The following is an 18985-nucleotide window of genomic DNA, read 5'->3' on the forward strand; positions in this document are numbered from 1 at the left end:
TACTGCTGTGCTTACCTAGTCCCATCTCTGATGCTGCAGATTATAGTGGAGCAAAAAGGCACTTAACCCCTTGGCATGATGGGATCTTTAATGTCTGGATTTTGGCACCTGGAGGCCTGTCCCTACCTAGCAAGTTGGGATGAGCCACTGTCACAGATTGCCCAAACAACCTGGGTTGAAAGTGAGGACAGGAAAGTTCGTTAAGAAAGCAAATGTGTGGGTTTTACTTCTCTGTGTTTGTTTTTGTCCACACCACCTACGTGCACACAGAGCTGTGTTTGTTACTGGCATCCTGAGAGAGGAAATCCATTACCTTAAAAGAAGCACTTGGCTTTAAGAGAGAATAATAAGGAAAGCAACAAAGAACCATTAGCAACATTTTATAAAGAAGATGAGATAAATAGTCTGTCTCATAAACAAGTGGTATTATTTAACTATCCAAGGAGTTGCTTTCCCAAACAAGGCTGAATTGTTCATTGTCCAGCAAAATAACGCCTGCTTCTGCAGTCTTGGCTGCTTTTCTGACTACAGCTCAGAGTCTGTAGGTCTCCACTGTGGTGGACTGTCCTGCCTAACATTGCTGCTAATGTTTATGTCAATGTTATAATAAAAATAAGTAGAAAGCAGCGATATTAAGGCTCAGAACTGGCAGCGCCAAGACTTTTCAGTTGAGGGGACAGGAACAAAGGAATTCAGCGGGCCCTGAGCTTCCCCGTAGCTGTAACAGGGCCTCTCAGACACACTTGTGCTCGGTCGTGTTGGCAGAGAAACGGTTGGCAGAGAAATCCCCTCTTGCTGTCTCAACTGCTCATTCACCTGCTCACAAAGACAAGATCATATCGCGCCGTCCCAGCACTTCTTCAAACACTGGTGAGCGTGTGCTCATGGTCAGATATTTACCAAAACAACGTTTCTTTATTCCTCTTTTCACAAGTCATTGTATTTCCCAGGGGAAGCCAGCGTCTCTCTGGGGGTGATGCCAGCTTTCCTATACCACAGAAACGAGATTTAAGATGCTGTAGAGCTCTGTGAGTGGAGTAACCAAGGCGGGAGGGGGGTGTATGGGGGGTGTGAGGGAAATACCTTCTGTATAAAACAGCCTTTTTAAAGAAATGTGTGGATTACCCAGGTCAGAGGAATCCTCGAAGGAGGAGGCAATGCATCCATTCTGTGCTCCCATTGCCGCTCCCTTAGCAAGCCACAGGGGACCACTGCTCCGTTACTGTGGCAACAGTGACGACTTGGCAGCCAGACCCATCATCACACAGCCTCCTCGAGACTCGAGACTCGGCGAGATGCTTTGGCAAAGACTCACACAAGGAGATTTGCATCCGAGATCCCATTTCTTTTAAATTTTGGCTTTACCTCGCGAGCGTAGAGAAGGAGAATACTGCTGGTAGGAGCCCTCCAAAGAGAAACCCGTGTGGAGGCAGGGCACGAGGAGTGGCCAGGGGGCTCTAATTTAGGTGCCTGCCCCTGCAGAGGCGGGCGAGCTGTGAGCACCTGTCGGAGAGGAGTTGACTCATGTGAGAAGAAGGTCATTCCCGCAGCCTCGCTCTGTGAGTACTGACCCAGCCAGCCTCTCCTACCTTCTGCTGCAAATGTTATTTATTGTTTGTCATTGACTAGTAAATTCTGGGGTTTCTTGTGTCTAAGGGGAGGAATTTTCCTTTGTGCTAGCTCTAGGCTTCATGCAAAATCCGTGGATGCACTATGACTGCCTTTTTGTCCTAGGCATGAATTCCTGCAGGAGCTGCAGCCTTGCCTTTAGCAGCAGGTTTTTTGCAGGAAGCTCGATGAGATCTGCAGGGCAGGATCTGCAGTTTGCAGTGAGCACTGCACAATCTGTACCTTATACCAGGTTTTATGCTCTAGCCAGCTGATATGTTCCTATATCAGCTTTTCCATTTAATTCACGAGTCTTTGTTGTACAAGCTGACTTATTTGTTTTTGTTGAGATTAAGAATTTAAGCAGTAAGTAAATCAAGTGCTTGAACAGGTGCAGAAAGAGTATTTGCCCTGTGTAGGATAGAGTTACAAGCAATTTCATTCTGATGAGACAAACAGATGCTCCAGATAAACTGCTGATAAAAGGACTTATTATACTGGCAAAGATCCACCACGTTCCCCCGTAGCACATGGGTGTCACAGTCAAGCATACAGACAGTAGCCATGGGTGAGATCAATCTAGCACGGCTAACAATAGGCATCTATAAATGTAGTCATGTTACTGAGCAGTGTGATCATCGGGTTTAAATCATGTCCTGAAAAATATTAGTGAAACTTAAGACATCTGTGAAAAGAACACATTGCTTTGTAAAGAAATGCAATGCAAAAAAAAGGCAATGCAAAACCATAAAAAATTATAGGGAATTTTAAAGGAAAAGAAATCAAAGGTTGTACACCACAGATCTGAAATCCTGATCAACCTGCAGCCTGCTCACATGAAAACCAAGGAGATATTTTTTTTTCTCCAGATGAATTTGGTGCTTGTTCTGTTCCTTAGTCAGACGGCAGCACTGGGGCATCTCTAGCTGTAATCTCATTAAGACTATTAGGCTGTGATTGTGCTTGGGGTCTGTCGCTGGCATGCATTTAGGCAGACAAATGGTCCTCGGGGCTCTCACAGCTGAGAGATGGGGGTACGTTGTTTCTCACGAGGTTTGAAAATCCTCCATCCTCGACTTTGGAAAGGCACTGTTTGCAAGGCAGCTGGGAAGGCAAACAGGGACAGGTCCACTCAGCCCAGGCACACAAGGGCAGCTTGTGAGCAGAGCTTCTGTTCGTGTGATGGGAGTCACATGTGTGAGGGCCCTGCACAGCAGCAGCACAGCACACTCCCCTCAGCGTGTAAATAGCATAAAGCTGTGCCTGTGCGAGTGTTGGCATGACAGGCTGGGCTACTACAGAGGGAAAACAGAAGTCAGAAATTAATTATGTGTTCCTTTTTCCATCCCCAGAACCAGTCCTGTGTTCTGCTTTGTCCTGCCTGTTACAACTAACACAAGCATAGTAGCTTTTGTTTATTGGCCTCTTTGACCTAAATGAAAAATATTTTGATGATATTTCTGGAGTCAGATACAACTCTTTTCATTCAATTTTAGCCCATTACTCTCCATCACCATTCCAGAGGACGGCATAAATACCTCTTGTTCCTCTTCCTCATCCCTGCATCACTCAAATGTCAGTCGATAGTTCTGTTCCTGGGCAGCAGGGTAGTTCAAGTACTTCTGGACGCCAGCAGATTTGCAGCCCCCTGTGTGACCCCTGCACATGTGGATCTCCTGCACACAAACCCACAGCGGCTGATGTCATTCGCGCATGAGCCTTGGGAAGCAGGCTGCTGAATGAGTGCCAGTGTACCACACAGTTCATAAATATGGAAAAGTAATGGGCCCTATCCCAACAAGCTCGGATTCAGAAACGTTTAGCAGATGTTCTGGCTGTGGGGGAGGAAAACAGGAGATGAATAACTACAATACTGCAATAGCAAATACTTTGTTGATGAAACTGCACAAAAATTAGAATGGCAAACACACCCTTACCAGGACTTTGACCTATCCATAAAACAACATCAACATGTTTTATTAATAGTAGTTCCACGTTCTCAAGATCAATAAAGTGACCTCATTGATTTACTTTTCCCTTTTTATTAATACTTCTCTAAACAGGGATGAATTTGGATTGCACATAGGTAGAGTCTTTTTTATAGCTTGTCAAAGAACAGTCCCAGTAGCTCTAGTAAAGCAATAAGCTTCTCAACCAGGACAACACAGCCTTTTGCTAAAGAGAACCTAGCCATTGTTAAAAGTTTGAAGGAAACTTCCAAATCTGTTTGAGATTTGGGGCTGTCAGTTATTTCTAGGCAACACCACAAGGGAGATGCTCTGTCCACTTCATTAAAGGAGTAAAAAGCTGTTGCTTTAACAACAAGCATAGAAAACATAGCTCAGGCTCTCCCTTAATCCAAACTCCAAATAGTAAACGTGCCTTTCAGACCTGAATGCGTGCTACGTGGAGTAAACCAGTCTCAGCTTTACAGGCAGCTCTTGTCAGGAACTTGTATAGCCCAAATTAGATGAAGAACCAATGAAGTGCCTCAATGATGACCTTGCAGGAGTTGCCATTACATTTCACCAAGGTACATCTGAATCCCTTCCCTCTGGTCCTTCTCGGGGACTGTCTGAGTACAGGAAATGCTGTGCTTGTGATTTTTTGGTTAATGTATTAATTGTAGGCCAGCTGTCTAGTAGTACTTCATCTGAGTATGGTGTTCTTGCATATCTAAATTTTCTTCCTTGACAAGCACTTGTCTGACTGCTTTGGATGACCTCACACCTCTTTACACACTTGAAGTGTTGTTCCTAAAGCATGAAGTGAAACTCAGCCGGGCTACTCTTCCCAGCCCTTAGCATAATGTACCATTTTGGGCGAGAGTTTTCTGCACTTGTGTAGCCTTTGGTTTGGGTTAATTCTGCTTAAAATGTTACAGTATAGTGAAGTGAAAGTTGTCTGCTTCTCTTTAGCTTCTCGTATGCCCACGGTCCTGAGTCATAGCAGCAAACCCAGCTGCAACTTTATATTTTACTGCTTGGCAAAATCTGTGAGCAGTGAAATTGTCTGCAGTGTATATGCACAGACCCAGAGCCTCTCTTATTCTTAAAATAGTTCCAAATGCTAAAGTCTATACTGAACACTCAGCAGATTTGCATGTAGCCCCAGAGAAAACTTCCTTATTAGTTCCTATCAGAACACTTATCTTTTCAGTGTGAAGGGTTAGAAACGTTGATCTACGTGATCAAAACTCACTGGCCTGAGAAGCTGGCTTTTCATTTTCCTTTTCAACTGCAGAAGTTTTTACCTACAGTTTCTACTTAGTGAGCCAAGAGAAAGTTTTTTTCAAGTGAATTAGACTTGTATTTGTTTTCTTGCAAACAAACACCACCAGCAATTCATTTGAAACTCAGCTCCCACCTCAGCACACAACATCGGTCCGGGTTAGGGTGTGCATGTGTGTTCAGAGGTGGTGGAAGGGGTTGAATACATCATTTCATAAATATTACAGCTATTCAAATGCCTATGCAGTGAATAATCACTTGCATCAGGAGAATGCTTAGTGACTTCTGCCTTGCATTTGAACCACAGATTGAATGCTTGTGTTCTTGCTTAGGAAGTCAGTGCTCCAGAATTGGACAAGTCTTCCTGCTAACAGTTGCAGAAGAGAGCAAATTTTAAGACCTCTGTAGACTAGACTAGTCCTTCAGTTTCTTCTGAAAACAGTTCTTCTTTTGGAAGTGCTTAGCAGCTCATTCGTACACAGATTACTTTTACATTAAAAAAAAAAGGGTTTAGCTGTCCAAGTAAGTGTGAGCATGAGAAAACAAGGCTATAACTCATCAAGATCCCAATTCAGTTGCTTACAGCAGATGGCAATTCAGATGCAGTGACTTCTAAGAGAAACACTTGTAGACAGGAGAAAAGAGTTCCTGTTAATGGAGAGCATTTCAGGGGCTTCAGTGGCAGTTTGGTTTCATGTTATGGCCTTGACTTTTACAAATACTGCCACGTATGTGGGAAGCAAAAAACAAACAAAAAAATCCTCTGTCACTGTAAATGTCACACTAAAATGTATAAACAGGAGGGATGATTGCAGGACACACCAAGTGCTCCTTCCATTCTGCATCATACTGATAAGGCCGCAGCTGGGAACACGCTGTATGCTGTTCCTGCACAGAGAAATTCAGGAAAGACATGGATTAAAGTGAGAGCCTCCAGAGGGGAACACCATGGATCAGCAGAGCCTCACTCAATCTGAACTAGGAGGACAGGTGAGAAAAAATGGAGTTTTAATTCTGGGGAATGTAGTAAGTGACATGAGAAATCTTCATGCATCTAAAAGGCTGTGGCAGGAGCAAGAGGAACGAATGTTTTCTTTGTCTCTATTGGGGAGGATGAGAAGTACATGTACATTATGGTAAAACAGATGCAGGCTGATCGTTAGGGGAAACTTTCTAAAGGCAAAAAGAGTGAATCATGAGAAGAGAACATCTTTCCTGGATAAGACTGTGGTGCCTACACTGGGGAGGTCTTTAAGAGGTAAAACAGATGGGACAGAGATGCTTTCACAGGGATGAAGTTAGATGACCTCTCAGTGTCCCTTCCAGCGCTGTAATTTGGTGATCATCTCCTCGTTTGAAAATCCACTTGCTGTGTTTTTACTTCCTATTTCCAGATGTAGGGACTGACTGCTCTGGGACAGTATGCTTCCAGTGGAATTTGCTGCCCTTGGTTTAAAGTGATTACAAATTCCCACAGGAGCAAGCACCTGGCAAGTCCTGAACTTTGGAAGGTTGTCAAAATAGAATTTAAGATTCCTTGGCTATTTTTACAGTGAAAATAGCTTTGATTTTATAGAGACACCAAAATTTTCTCGAATTTTCTTCTGTAACTTGCCTTCCTTGTTACACTCCTTGTTTGACTGGGAGTAGCACCTGGCCCTTACAAGCATTCAATAATTCCTCTTAGAAACAGAATACATGAAAAAGTCAGGCCTTATTTTTCTATATAGACTTTTGAAAATAGGACACTGTGCCATACTCTGACATTATTTTGAGTGGTAGCAGCTCACCTCCTTTAAAAAGCTCAGTCTGGAACCACAATACTTTTCCCTGGGTTGGTTTGGAACTGCTTCCTCAACAGCTGCTCTGCTTACCAGTGGTCACTTCTGGAGTGCCAACACCCAGTTTTACAGTGCCTGCAGGCACGAATTCACAGGGAATCAATCACTGCCTGGCTGGGGCGAGGTGACTGTTCCCTAGTCCAGCGCAAACCAGCAGTTCTGTAAAATCCTCAAGGGAGATAGAGTGCTGGGCTTGCCTTGCCCATCACCAGCCTGGAACATCAGGCTTCTACTAAGCTGCGATGCAGGATTTCAGCTGTCTTAGCTTGTTTTTGTATTGCAAAATAGCCCATTTTGTACTGATGTTGCAGTTTTTGTGAGTGTGCTTTATTAGCCCAAAGTTCTGTACAGTACTGCCTGCCACCCTCCTCCCACTCTGCAGACCACGTGCACGCAGTGACAAGGGACATGCAGAGGCAGTACAGTCCTTTGTTTCTGCTTCAGTTCTACTTGTTTAAACCCTTCCTCTTACAGCGCATTGTGAAAACTTCTCTGGGAACCCGGCAGCATAACGATGCAAATAACCCTGTCATATGACTAAGCCTCTCTGGTGCTGGATTCCAAAATATCGAGCCAAGACATACAAGTCTTGCTGTGGATGCCATAGGCAGCCTCATGCTAGAGTGCAGATGGTTCTTCAGTTCCCTAATGGGAATTGTTTGGGTCCTTATTAGCTCTTTACAAAGATTACTGTTCAACTTGCCAGCTCTCCTCCTGACTGTTCAGAGTGCTCAGCCAGTAACCAGTGCAAACACTGTGCGAGCTGGGCCCTGGGAGAGCACTTTGAAACATCTCCTGTATCACTGTATGTAAACCCACTCCTCTGTCTGCTTTCAGCTTTCAATAACCAACACACCCCCAACCTGCATCTTGGCAGAGGAGGGCACCTACAGATACAGGTTTTGAACAGACAATGGAAGCTGCTGCCTTCCCCTGCGAAGAGCTGCTCTGTCGGTGACCTTTAGTGACTTCCAAGGGGGAATATCCCCTGTCCGGAGCCCTTGCCACCCTTTGGTGCTTGTATGGGCATGACTTTGCCTCTGCTCAGGTAAGGACAGGTGTCCTTGCCAGATTTTCCAACATGTAAGCTGAATCAGCAGGCTGAGGTTCTGTGGTGATTGCAACCAGTAGCTCTAATTTCTCTGCTCATGGAAACTCCATCAGTAAACAGGGTGGGTTGAGCCAAGTTTAGATCAGCTAAAGGCTTTCCTCCATCTGTTCTCAGTCATGGATATAGATAGTGAATTGGGAATTGTGCACTTCTGGCTGATATTTGTCATACTGTAGTAAGAATTTGCTCAGCTATATCATTAACTCATTTTATACATCTCTTATGAATGATATCTGCTTGGTGTTTTATCGTGTGTTATTACAATACCCGACTGCTTTTCATGCCAAAATCTCTAATATGCTATGGAGATCAAAACTTCTCTTAAGGGAGGGTTGGAAGGCTGTGTGGCTTTAGTAGGACATTTCTGGGCTCCTCTCAGTGCTTCCTTGAAGACCAGGGCTGGCTCATTTCCCTGCCCAGCCAGTACCAGCACTGTCACCTCGGTGCAACCTGAGGGATTAGTCAATATTTTGGGGCTCCCAAGCTGGGTTGATTAGCAGGAGACAAGGATGATGGCAGCAGCATCCACCTGCTGCAACGCTGCTCATCTTCCCGAGCGCAGGGGCAAGGAGCCTTTTCTTTTCCCGAGCGCATCGGGATCCAAACGGGACGAGCTGCTATGACCACCGGTGCGAGCTTCTCCCCAGCCGCCCCCGACCCGCAAATATATTCGGGCTTTTCTCATTACGACTTTACAAGCGTCTCTGCGGCCGCTTTTAGATCTGATTTGTTTGCCGCCTTCCTCCCGCCGCTTCCTGCGGTGCCATCGCTCCATCAGCGCGTCCCGGGGCGCGCTCCCGTGGCGCGGGGCGCGCTCCCGAGGCACGCACACCTCCCCGCCCGGGGGCGCTTTAAACGGTCGCTGCCTCGCCCCGCCCCTTTTTTTGATCTCCGCCAATCCCCGCCCGGCCTGTTGCAATTCGAGCAGTGGGAGCGTACCACTGCCACAGGGGGCGGGGGAGCAGCGGCAGCGCGGAGGGGCTGTAGGGGGAGAACCGAGCTGGGGACAGTGCCCGTTCTCCGCCACACCTGTTGCTTTCCCTTTGCCTTCGCTCTCCTCCCCTTGTCCCCCCTCTTCACCGCGTGCCCAGCGGCTGTGGAGCCGCCGCTCTCCGCCGCCCCTCCCCTTTTCCCGGTGCGCCGCTCGAAGGGACGGGCGGGGCAGGGGGCTTTGCCCGCGCGGTGGGCGGTGGGCGGGGCAGCGGCAGCGCGAGCTGCCAAGGTGCGCGCGCGCCGCTGCTCCCGCCCCTCCCGCGGCGGGCAGGGAGGGGCAGGTCCCGCTCCGCTCCAGCCCCGCTCCAGCCCCGCTCCAGCCGCAGCCCCGCTCCGCCGCCCCCGAGCAGCGGCATGAGGCGAAGGCAAGTGCCCGCGGCGGGGCGGGAGGGCTGCGGGGCGGCAGGTTGGGCGGGGGCAGCGGCGGAGGATGCCCCTCGCGCCTCGGCACCGCGCGGGGAGCGGCCCCGGCGCTCGGAGCGGTGGCAGCGGCCGGGGCTGGCACGGGGCGGCGGGCACCGCCGCGGAACGCGAGCCCCGCCGCCGGTCCGTGCCGGCTCCGTGACCCGGTTACACGGCTCGGCGCCGGGCAGGAACGGGGCGGACCCCGAGCCGCAGTGGGGTGGCTCAGCCGGGGGCGCCGGGCGATCCCGGGCCGGGCGGAGGAGCGGCGGGCGCCGTGCGGGTCCGCCCGCGCTGCCGGGCGGGCGCTGCTGCTGGAGCTCGGCCTTATCGCCGAGGGCGCCGTGCGGGTGCCTCGCACCGCCCGGGAACCGCGGCCGTGGCCGCCACAGGGTCATAAAGTGCTGCCGGTGCTTCCGTCACACGGAGCTCACGGCACCTCTACGTGAGGCATGGCATAGACCGCCCGCAGCTCACACAGGCTGCTGCTCGTCTTGCCTTTAGCCTTTTTATTGTCCTTCTAGATAAGTTCATTACGAGGAGTTATAATACGTGTGCCTGTGCTCCTTTATTTATTGTGTTATGGTTCATTCTTAATCTCTGCAGGCTGTTGTCCTCAGATGCGTTTAATGGTGTTTAGTACTTAACAAGGGGAGGTGCTTCTAAACATAGGTTTTCTTCTTCTGTAATAATACAAACCTGCTTATCCATTCACTGCAATGACTTAATTCCATATTCTGAAGGAGTCCTCAATTACCTCGTGCAGTGATCCATTTAAGGTTGGTGCTCTAGAGCGCTTGGAAAGGATTCCTCCGTCTCAGTAAAAGTTACTGTTAAGTCTGACCCGGCAAAAAATGCTGCTTCCTTTGTTGGTCCTGTTGTGCTGCTTTGAAAGTTGAACAAAATGAAGAATCTATGGGAAATCTTTGAGTGTTAGACTCAAAATTGGTGTTCTTGGTTATTCTGCACTTTCAATGAACTTTGTCTGTGCTAGTGCAGTGGACTTACGGCAAGCTGAGCAAATAAATGGCCTCTCACTGCACAAGTTGGATATACAGAAACTGATAATCCATTAGGCTCCTTTTAGCTAGAAACTTTGAAATATACAAGGTAACTGAGCTTTGAAGAATCTAATAAACAAGATTTTCTTTGTGTGACTATGCACTTACTTGAAATAGACTACTCTTACCAATAGTTATGCTAATACTTCTTTCTGTATTTTTTTATAATGTACTTATTCTATTTATTTCTCACTGTCACATTTTCAGTACTTATATTTGGGTTGGTTGCACTGCAAGGATTTTCAGTAAAAATAACTCACTGCATGGGAATTAAATTCTTCAATCATGGGAATATTTCTGCTGGTCTGACAGTCTGTGAAAGCTTACTTAGACAAAACTAGATTTAGAGTTAGATTTAAGTTGGCAGTGCCCCTTTAAACCAGCCAAAAGTCCACTGCACATTCGTCTGCAGCTGCAAAAGTCACACTACAGTTAATAAAAGAGATATGTTTGTATTTAGCTTGTTAAAATACTTGTGTGTAAGTAGATGGCTTAACTAGGTGTGCTGGACTTGTATTCATTCATGTCTTAAATTACAATTGGAAGGCGCACCTTACAGCTAATTGGTGATGTTGGTAATGCTGTAATTATTAAATTAATGGTCAGGGAACTCCTCTTAAGTGTTACAGGACAACCATAAATATTTTTCTTTTACCAGTTATTTCTAAGTATTTGTGCAGAAGAAATAACTAATAGTTATGCTGCTGCTGAACTACATGTATCTCAGTTTCAATACTCAATAAATTTGAATACAAATCCTGTTTCTGACTATCTCTTGTATTAAGAAAGGATCTGTAAATAGTATGTAACTGTATATTCCTGGTCTAAACCTAAACACAGCTGGTTGAGGTCAGGATGACATTTTGTTCTGAGCTTTCTTCCCTTTCTGGGTTTCAAATATCCTGCAAACATGCCTCACATGAGAAATCTCAGTTATTTTGCAGGTGCAGGTTGCTTGATAAAGGCTCCAGCACTGTTACTTTGCCCTGAGTGAACGAGAATTACTGTTGTACACATGGTAATGCAGAGCTGATGACACTTGTTGGAGAAAGCTGAGGCAGAACTGGTCCTTACTTGGATGCGTTCCTCTTTTCTTGCAGGATTTCAAAATGACTTCTCAGTCACTTAAGTAATCCATGAATGGATTAGGGTTTTTTCTCTTTTGCAAACACAGGGGCTGTCCTGCTGGTGTAATCCCAGAGTGGTGCTCAGGGTAGCTCCAGGTGAAGGGAGAACTGTCTGTGCTGCTGCTGTCTGTCCTTGGCAGAGGCAGGAAACTTCCACTCTGACTGTGTCACGGGAAAGTGCCCACGAGAGCAACAGCAGAGCCTGTATGTGCTGTTGCAGTCTGATGTTTCAGGAATCTTTTCTCTGCCAGTTGATCTATGTCTTAACAACCTGGAGTAAGAAGAAACGCCACCAGCTCAGCGCAGCTGTGGCTGCCCTGCTGTGTGCAGGGTCCTCACACAGGAGCAAAGCACACACCTGCCTTGCGGGCTGCTCTTACACATGTGTGGTGCTAATACACGGTGCTAAGGGCAGCTTTCCCTGGGTACTGTGTTGCTGAGATACCCCTGATGTGGATGTGGTCCCTGAGAGGTTTCCTGGGCGAGTGCTTTTACTGCAGCAGATCCTAATGATAATCTCATCTTTCATCCAAAAAAGGGAGGAGGGAACAGTTCCCGCTGGTCAGCCCAAGGATGGGGGATTTTACATGAGCTCCCTTGGGGGGAGCTGTGCTTGTTCTCAGGTCTTCTCTTAGGTCTCCCAGCAGCACTGGAGCCTAGACCTGCCCTGACCCTTAGCAGACTATAGCAGGATGTAACTGCGATGTCGGCTCCACGGATGCTGCTCATAATTAGAGAGGTGGAAATAAAGTAGCAGCGATACCGAGCCGGTGTTGGTGCTGGTGTTTGGAAATGATGTGATAGGATACAAGAGGCAGGTGCTGTTTGTTTACTAGGAGGGGAGCCCAAAACCGTGGAGATGGAGCAAGAGGTAAGCTAGCATAGGAACATCAACTCACCACCCTTTCCTTCCTTTTCTTCTCCTCCCTCCCCCAGCTGAATGGCATCTCACATTGTAATTGCACAAGGGAGAGGGAGAAAGGGAAAAGTGCATGTAGGAAAACCCAGGAACGTAGACACATAGATGGTGTTTGTGAATGGTGTGAAAACATTTGGATTTCAGCTGAGTGTTTGGGGCACACGATGAATTAAATTTCAACGAATTATTTGTTGTCTGTCCCTGTGGATTCCTTCTAATGTTGAGGTAGTTGGAGTATGGATTAATGCATTGATAATGCTCTAACAGCATTTGGTTTCTTTGCATTAACAGTAGACCGACATGGCTCTTCTCATTCTGCCTGTGTTGCATCTTGGTTTGAAGAGGCACTGGGATACTCTTATGTATGGAGTGGCTTGTGATAGAAATGGAGTGCCCAGATATGGGAAACAATTTAAGGAAGGGGAGGTTGCTCACCTGTGTGGGCAGCCTCTGTTCTGAGGCCCCTCCTTTTTTCTTCTCCTTTGAAAGTTCAGTCAAGCAGCAGTTATTTGCCTTGGTAGCAAGAGGAAACTGAAGGATGTTTTTCTTTCTTTTTTTTTTTTAGATACTGAAATTTACTCCATTCAAAAGTATTCAGTAAGGCTAAGAAAGGAAATACAAATTCTTGCTTTTCCTAGACAGCAGTAAATTAACAATAGAATTATTTCAGCTTCAGGAAAGAGGAATGTATTTCATCCCACACTTCCTAAGGGAATTCATAACTTTCCTGCTGAAGGTGGGCAGTAGCAGCATAGTTTTTTTGCTGAAGACAGAAACTTGATTGCTCTGATAGAGATCAGCTGTTCTGAACCTGTTGTTTTTGCAATAGAGAACATGAGAAACTGCCTTTCATTTTTGAGAAGGGACACTGAAGAAAGGTATGGAAATTGTGAAGAAAACCCTTTTACTGCATTCCCGTCTCCCTCATTCTGTCATCTCTTTCTTCTCAGATCTTTATCCTTGTTATATGTTAACCTTTTCCATTCTTTCTCCACAGTGTCTTTGAGATACGATCTTTTGTGTCTAGCCACATGGTTAAAACTAGTCTAGGCTGCCCTTACTTTGTCTGGATTTCTCCTTGACATTCAACTGTTCAAAACAATGACCATTTTTACTGAAAATCATTCCTATCTGGGGTTCTACAGCTACAGACACAAGCTAATTTTCTTGGCCCTTTTCTACTGTCACCTGGAGTGAAATGCTGTGGAGCACTTGACAGGTAGCCTCACCTGGTAATGCTACTTGCTTTGAGGCATTCAGTAAAGCCTTGTTGTGGCATTTCTTTGCTTTGTTCATGCTGAAGGAGGAGTGGCAGATGGATGCTTTTCAACCATCATGCAGAAGAGTCCCATAGATCTCTGGTGCTGCCTCATCTTCTGCCTTCAGAGAAGCTCGTAACGCTCTCACCCGCCGTGAGCTGACTGAACCAGAGCAGCTTGGCAGTGGAATCATTAGGCCTCTGCTTATCTGCCTTGAGTGATTTTGCCTTTTTGATGTGTCTCTTCTTTCCTTGGAGCCACTTGTCCAGCAGTCAGCTCATCCCATGAGGTGGAGTGTCTCTGTGCAAAAGGTGTGTTTTGTTGTTCTGCTCAATATTACATTTTGGAGTTCTGGTTTAGACTGATGATCTCAAATGTTATTGTAGGATACAAAACAAAGGTAGAATCTTGCAGTTTTCTGTGCTGTTTCCAACCTCAGTTCAGGAATATTTGTCTTGCATTATGGGTCTTTTGCTGCGTTTTCCTGCATTAGGATTGCACAGCTTAATTGAAATCTGGGAAATAGCCCATTTACAGAATCAACTTCCTCTTTGGCCAGCAGGAAAATTGTTCTGTATTACTGCTCTCTGCCCTGCTGTTTGGAAATAATTCCTCTGGAAATGCAGTGCTTTGAAGTGAGGCGAGGCTTGCTGGGGACTGATGTGGTTGAGGGAAGAGGACACTGCAATGCATTGAAGGCTTCTAATAAATCTCTTTCAGGCTTTTCTTTATATCTTTTATTTTCATGGCTGTAAGATGCTTTGGAATGAACGTTGGGTGGTGCGTCTGAGGAAGTCTTGGGGTATAATCTTCTAGTCTTCTAAGCAGCTTTTTAACTGAAGTGACAATGGATAGCATAACTTTTACAGTGACCTCCCTTTAGATTCCTGAGATCTCTTTACTCTGGGTCTGTGGAGAGAGCTCTCACTGAAAGCGTAGGCAGAACAGCAGCATTTTTGTGGGATCATATCTTATCTCTGCCATGCAAGTAAAAGTGCTTGTGGCCGTGCAAATCCTATCTAATATTTCTATCTCTTTATGACCCTGATGGAACTGCCCCGGTTGAACAGCATGGTCAGGAGCCCCTTTTTGCCTTCCTCTTGGTGTTTCTAAATATGTTGTGTAGGCTTACACAACTGTTTAAAAAGTCTTGTTGGGTCTGGTGTAAAGGACAATATAAACTCTGCTCTATTTTGTGAGATGCTGCAGCTTGTAGTGATTTGCTCCATTTAACACTTGCTTACCTGTTTTTCAGGGTTCATTAAAGAATTGAATCTAAGGGCAAGCAGAAGGCAAATTTGATTCTAACCCAGTTAAAGAGCACAAACCCAATTGATATCCATCCAGTGATACCCATAGGATAGATTATTCTGGATCTTGTGTTGAGATGTGTCTTCCAGCACTCCCAACATCATGGTTATGTGACTGAAGGAATGAAGGGGAGGACAGTAGACTCTGTTCTGTGGTGATATGCACAGACGTGAGGAATGGGGGCAGGTGTTTGCCTGGGAGACTTGCTTTAAACAGTCAAATCTAGCAATTTTTCACTAGGCTTTTTGTGGCAGAAAGTAATTTGTTTAATAGCAGTCTGTGTACATGGTATATGGTACTCCATCTGGCATAAACAGAGTTCTGCTTCTGCTCCATTTGAGAAAGTCTAATACAGTTTTTCTGTGTCAGGAAGGGTAAACAGCTTTGGAGAATGTGCCGTGCTTTTGATGATTCACTTTCCTACTCCAAATCACTAATTCATTAATTAGGCAAGGTTCCCATTCAGAACTCTCTAGAGCTGTGCCTCTTGCTGTGCTGATTGTAAAGGAAGACTGGTTTGGAGTTAGCCTTTGTGTCTAGTTTCCCTGGTAAGCCTGGGAGGCCAGTGCCTCACTCCAGGTACTTCAGGTTTCTTCCAGATCTTGTGTCATTTGTCTTGCTGCTTATAAACAGAATCTAAACATGCTGTGGACTTTCCAGTGATAGTAGGGCTGCTTACACATTTTGGTAGCAATAGCCATGAGCCAGTAGGAACAAGGAATGTGTCCAGGACATGCCCTGTGCGTTGGGTTAGCTGTGCAGTTTGCTGTGTCCTTTTCTTGGAGGGGAAGTGGTTAATGCTAATTTAGAAATGGTATAGTATCAGCTGTCATCTAAACCAGCTAAATTGCTTGCAGAGTGTCACTTGAGATGTTTGCTTCCTCCTTAGGAGAATTCTTCTGCTAATGTGCCCTTTTCTGGACCATTGTCTAGATGTCTCATCAGTCTGGAGAGGTTTGTTTTTAGTGCCATCTGCTCTCTGGAGAGTTTATTTTTAAATAGTTACTGAAACAACAGTCCTCTAAAATGCTGCAGTGTTAGGGTGGAGGGAATTAAAATGTTTAGTGATCTTCTGAAAGTCTAGATTAAAAAAATACATTTGTATCTTCTGTTCTCCAAGGCTGGCTGAAACTGTGTTAAAGATGGCTTGTTTACTTCATATTTTCCCTTCTCAGAACTCCTCTAGTTTAAATTGTGTACGTTCCCAAACTGAAATACTGCCAAACCCAAATGTTTTATTTCAGGGGCTGCTGTGCACCGTCCTTCATTCTCTGCTATGAAAAGATGAGTTGTTTTCACCTGTGGTGAATTCGGCCATCTTAAGGTGAGCTTCATCTTGAGCTAGTCACCTTGGAACTGTAGCTCCCATGGAGCAGTAAGGTACTATTAAGCAAGAAAAATAGATTTACTTCTTTAAAGAGAAGCATTCTGTAAGTCTTCCTTCCTTGTGCCAAAAACCTGGGGACTTTACTGTTTACCCTCTGCCAAAAAAATTCAAAGAAAATGTTTTTGCAGAGGTCAGATTTCCTTATCACGTTGTATTCCTCCAGCATTGTAGCCATTCTACTTTTATATAATTTTCTCTCTAGATCTGAAGTTTTCACATGGGTTGTGTCAGGACAAGAATTAAAGTTATTGTATTCATTTGAAATCATATCATGTCACTGATAAATCAAATGATTAATCAAAAGTTGCAAGATGTCACCTCCACATTTAAGTAGTTGTCTTTTTCTAAGTCCTGTTTCCTTTGCTGCTCCATTCCTGTACTCTCCAGCTATCACAAAAGGCCCTTTGTTGTTCATTTGACTGTTAAAGTATGCTTATTTTATGCTTCATCAAACTCTCAATGAGCTCAAGGTTTATAATATCAAAAGTCTGGCTCTCTAAGCGTGAGAGAAGCTAACAGGTTTCACAAAGCTGTAGGGATCAGCCAGTATACAGGGAAACATCCCAGGCAGTCAAGACTTTTTGATGGTAGGAAACAGTGGTGAATTCTTCTTAGCATTCATGCAAGCAGTGATGGTAATTTCTGGGCACGATGCTCTCTCACAGTTGCTGTCTGCCGGTGCATTCAGCTGTTGAGCAGAGTGCTTTGGTTCTAGACTTTGGAGAAAGCAAAGAATTTCAGAAACATGAAGTACACATCAAAGTAAAAAAAGAGGGTTGTGAAAAGAGAGGAAAGGACACGGCCAAGTAGGTTCAAAATGCACAGGTCAGATGTGACCCAGCAGGCCAGTGCCTGTTGCACACAGGTCTCAGTTCTTCCTTTTCTTGGTGGTGTCACAGCAGAGGTGCATCTTGAAGGGAAGACTCGAAATGGACTAGGAATCGAGTGCTTTGAGATTAACATAGTAAATTAAGATGAGCGTTGACTTCTTCTGTTGGATTTGAGCATGAATTGCCTTACAATGCTGTGCTAATTACAGCAATTCAGGAAATGATTCACAAGAGTGGGTAGCTGAGCTTGGTTCTTCTAACAGCTGCCTTAGCTTAAGAAGCTAGGTTGGCTTATTTACTAGAATTGTGCTTTGTTTGCTGCAATGGCACTTGGAAATGCTCAGTGTTAATTCCTGACTTGACTGAATGGAGTCCTTTGACAGATGACAGAAGAACAGGAGCAGCTTTCAACCTGTCTACAAAGTCAGGGGCTTTGTTATGTATTTAGAAAAGTTTCTTTACAGTGGTGTGGGGTAGAAGGTGTTTCCAGTGCTGAGAATTAAATGCTGGGTTGTTACATTGCATATTGCATGATATCGATGGGGTTTGCTGCATGCTTCATCACATAGGCTCCAATATGGAAAGAATATCTTTAATAAGTATCAGGGCATCTGAGAGCCAAGTAAATTCTGTGAGCCTGTTCTCAAATGCAGTAATGACTTAATACACTTTTTTTTTTCAGGTATAAAAAACTGTATTGTTCTGTATCTCCAACTAGCAATGCAAAAGACATTACTATTCCTATTTGATGGCATAGCTGCTGCTGTGTGAAATACAAATTGCTGAGACATATTGGAGCTTATGCCACAGTTAAATGTGTGCAGTGTCTGTGGAGTTTGTTATGACAGGAAAATCTTTAGGTGGCAAGAACAAGGTCATGGGTGTGAGATTAACTTGCATACAGCAGTCCTTGTTGTGGAAAAGAATGTTTGGCATGCATCGACTTTCTATAACCTGATGATATTCAGGTGCTGCAGTAAAATGCTACCTTCTGTGAAGGTCTTAGAAATGGTGGTGATATGAACTCTGTCCACCCTCTTCAGCTCTGGGTTTAGAGGGGCTTTTCTTGCCAGGTATGGGAGGAAAACATGATGGACCAACCAGGCTTTTGGTACGTGTGTTCTGATTTGTGAGAACTTCCTAGAGCTGTGAAACAGAACAGCAGTGCGTTGCTGGAGCCTCACCTGCAGGATCTGGTGGTTGCATCCTAGAATGGTTCATGGGAGGGCAGTGGGGGAGATGAGCTGTGACCTCCTCTCCCAGGCAAAGCCCAGACTGTAAGGAGTTAAAACTTGGAGAGGAATGGACTGAGGTCAGCAGCACGAATAGTCTGTTCAGTAAATAATTTTCTTTGCATACTGACTCCATTTTTTCACTCATTATTTGCTTCACTTATTCTTTTCCCTTCCTACACACACGCTGGCAATTTTTCTGGCTTTATTGTCCTCTCTTGCCCTGGTTACCACCTTCCAATGGCCACTTGTCAGTGTGACCCACCCTCTAGTAAGAGGGTTATAGAGGATAGGTTCGCTGAGAGGGAACCACCCTGGCTCTGGGATGGACACCTCTGCTCAGTATAGGAGAGCACAGCTGTTTTCCAGCTGCTCCTGCAAGTCTGCCCGCTCTGAGCACTGCAGTGGCTCTACGGAATGCAGCACGCAGGAGGGAGAATGCTCTTCAGCCAGACATGGAAGAATTAAGAGCTGCTGCCCACCTTTTTTTCCCCTTGGTGGCAGGCTGCGAGCTTCTGGGTGAGTGAGCATCTGGTACACGGCATGAGCTTTTGCAGGGCTGCTGGGGGAATCCATGAAATAGCCCTGCTGTTAGAGAGAATTTGGGTAAATGTAGGACGAAACATTGCTTAATGCTGGAGTCCGCAAAATGAAAATGTAGCAGGCTTTGCTAG

General features: G+C 45.5%; 1 protein-coding gene across 7 annotated transcripts in view; it reads left to right on the top strand.

Annotated features, from left to right (window-relative positions):
* The first annotated feature begins 1245 nt into the window (after positions 1 to 1245).
* MICAL3 (microtubule associated monooxygenase, calponin and LIM domain containing 3) overlaps positions 1246 to 18985 on the top strand; it is a 163057-nt gene continuing 145317 nt past the window's right edge. The window contains exon 1 of one of the 7 annotated variants that reach the window (XM_032107223.1): positions 1246 to 1559. The gene's annotated coding sequence lies outside the window, so the exon portion shown is untranslated. The remainder of the gene's footprint in view (positions 1560 to 18985) is intronic. The other 6 variants (XM_032107224.1, XM_032107225.1, XM_032107227.1 and 3 more) reach the window with 6 other exon arrangements.

This window comes from Corvus moneduloides, chromosome 4 (assembly GCF_009650955.1).
Source record: "Corvus moneduloides isolate bCorMon1 chromosome 4, bCorMon1.pri, whole genome shotgun sequence".
Taxonomy (NCBI): domain Eukaryota; kingdom Metazoa; phylum Chordata; class Aves; order Passeriformes; family Corvidae; genus Corvus; species Corvus moneduloides.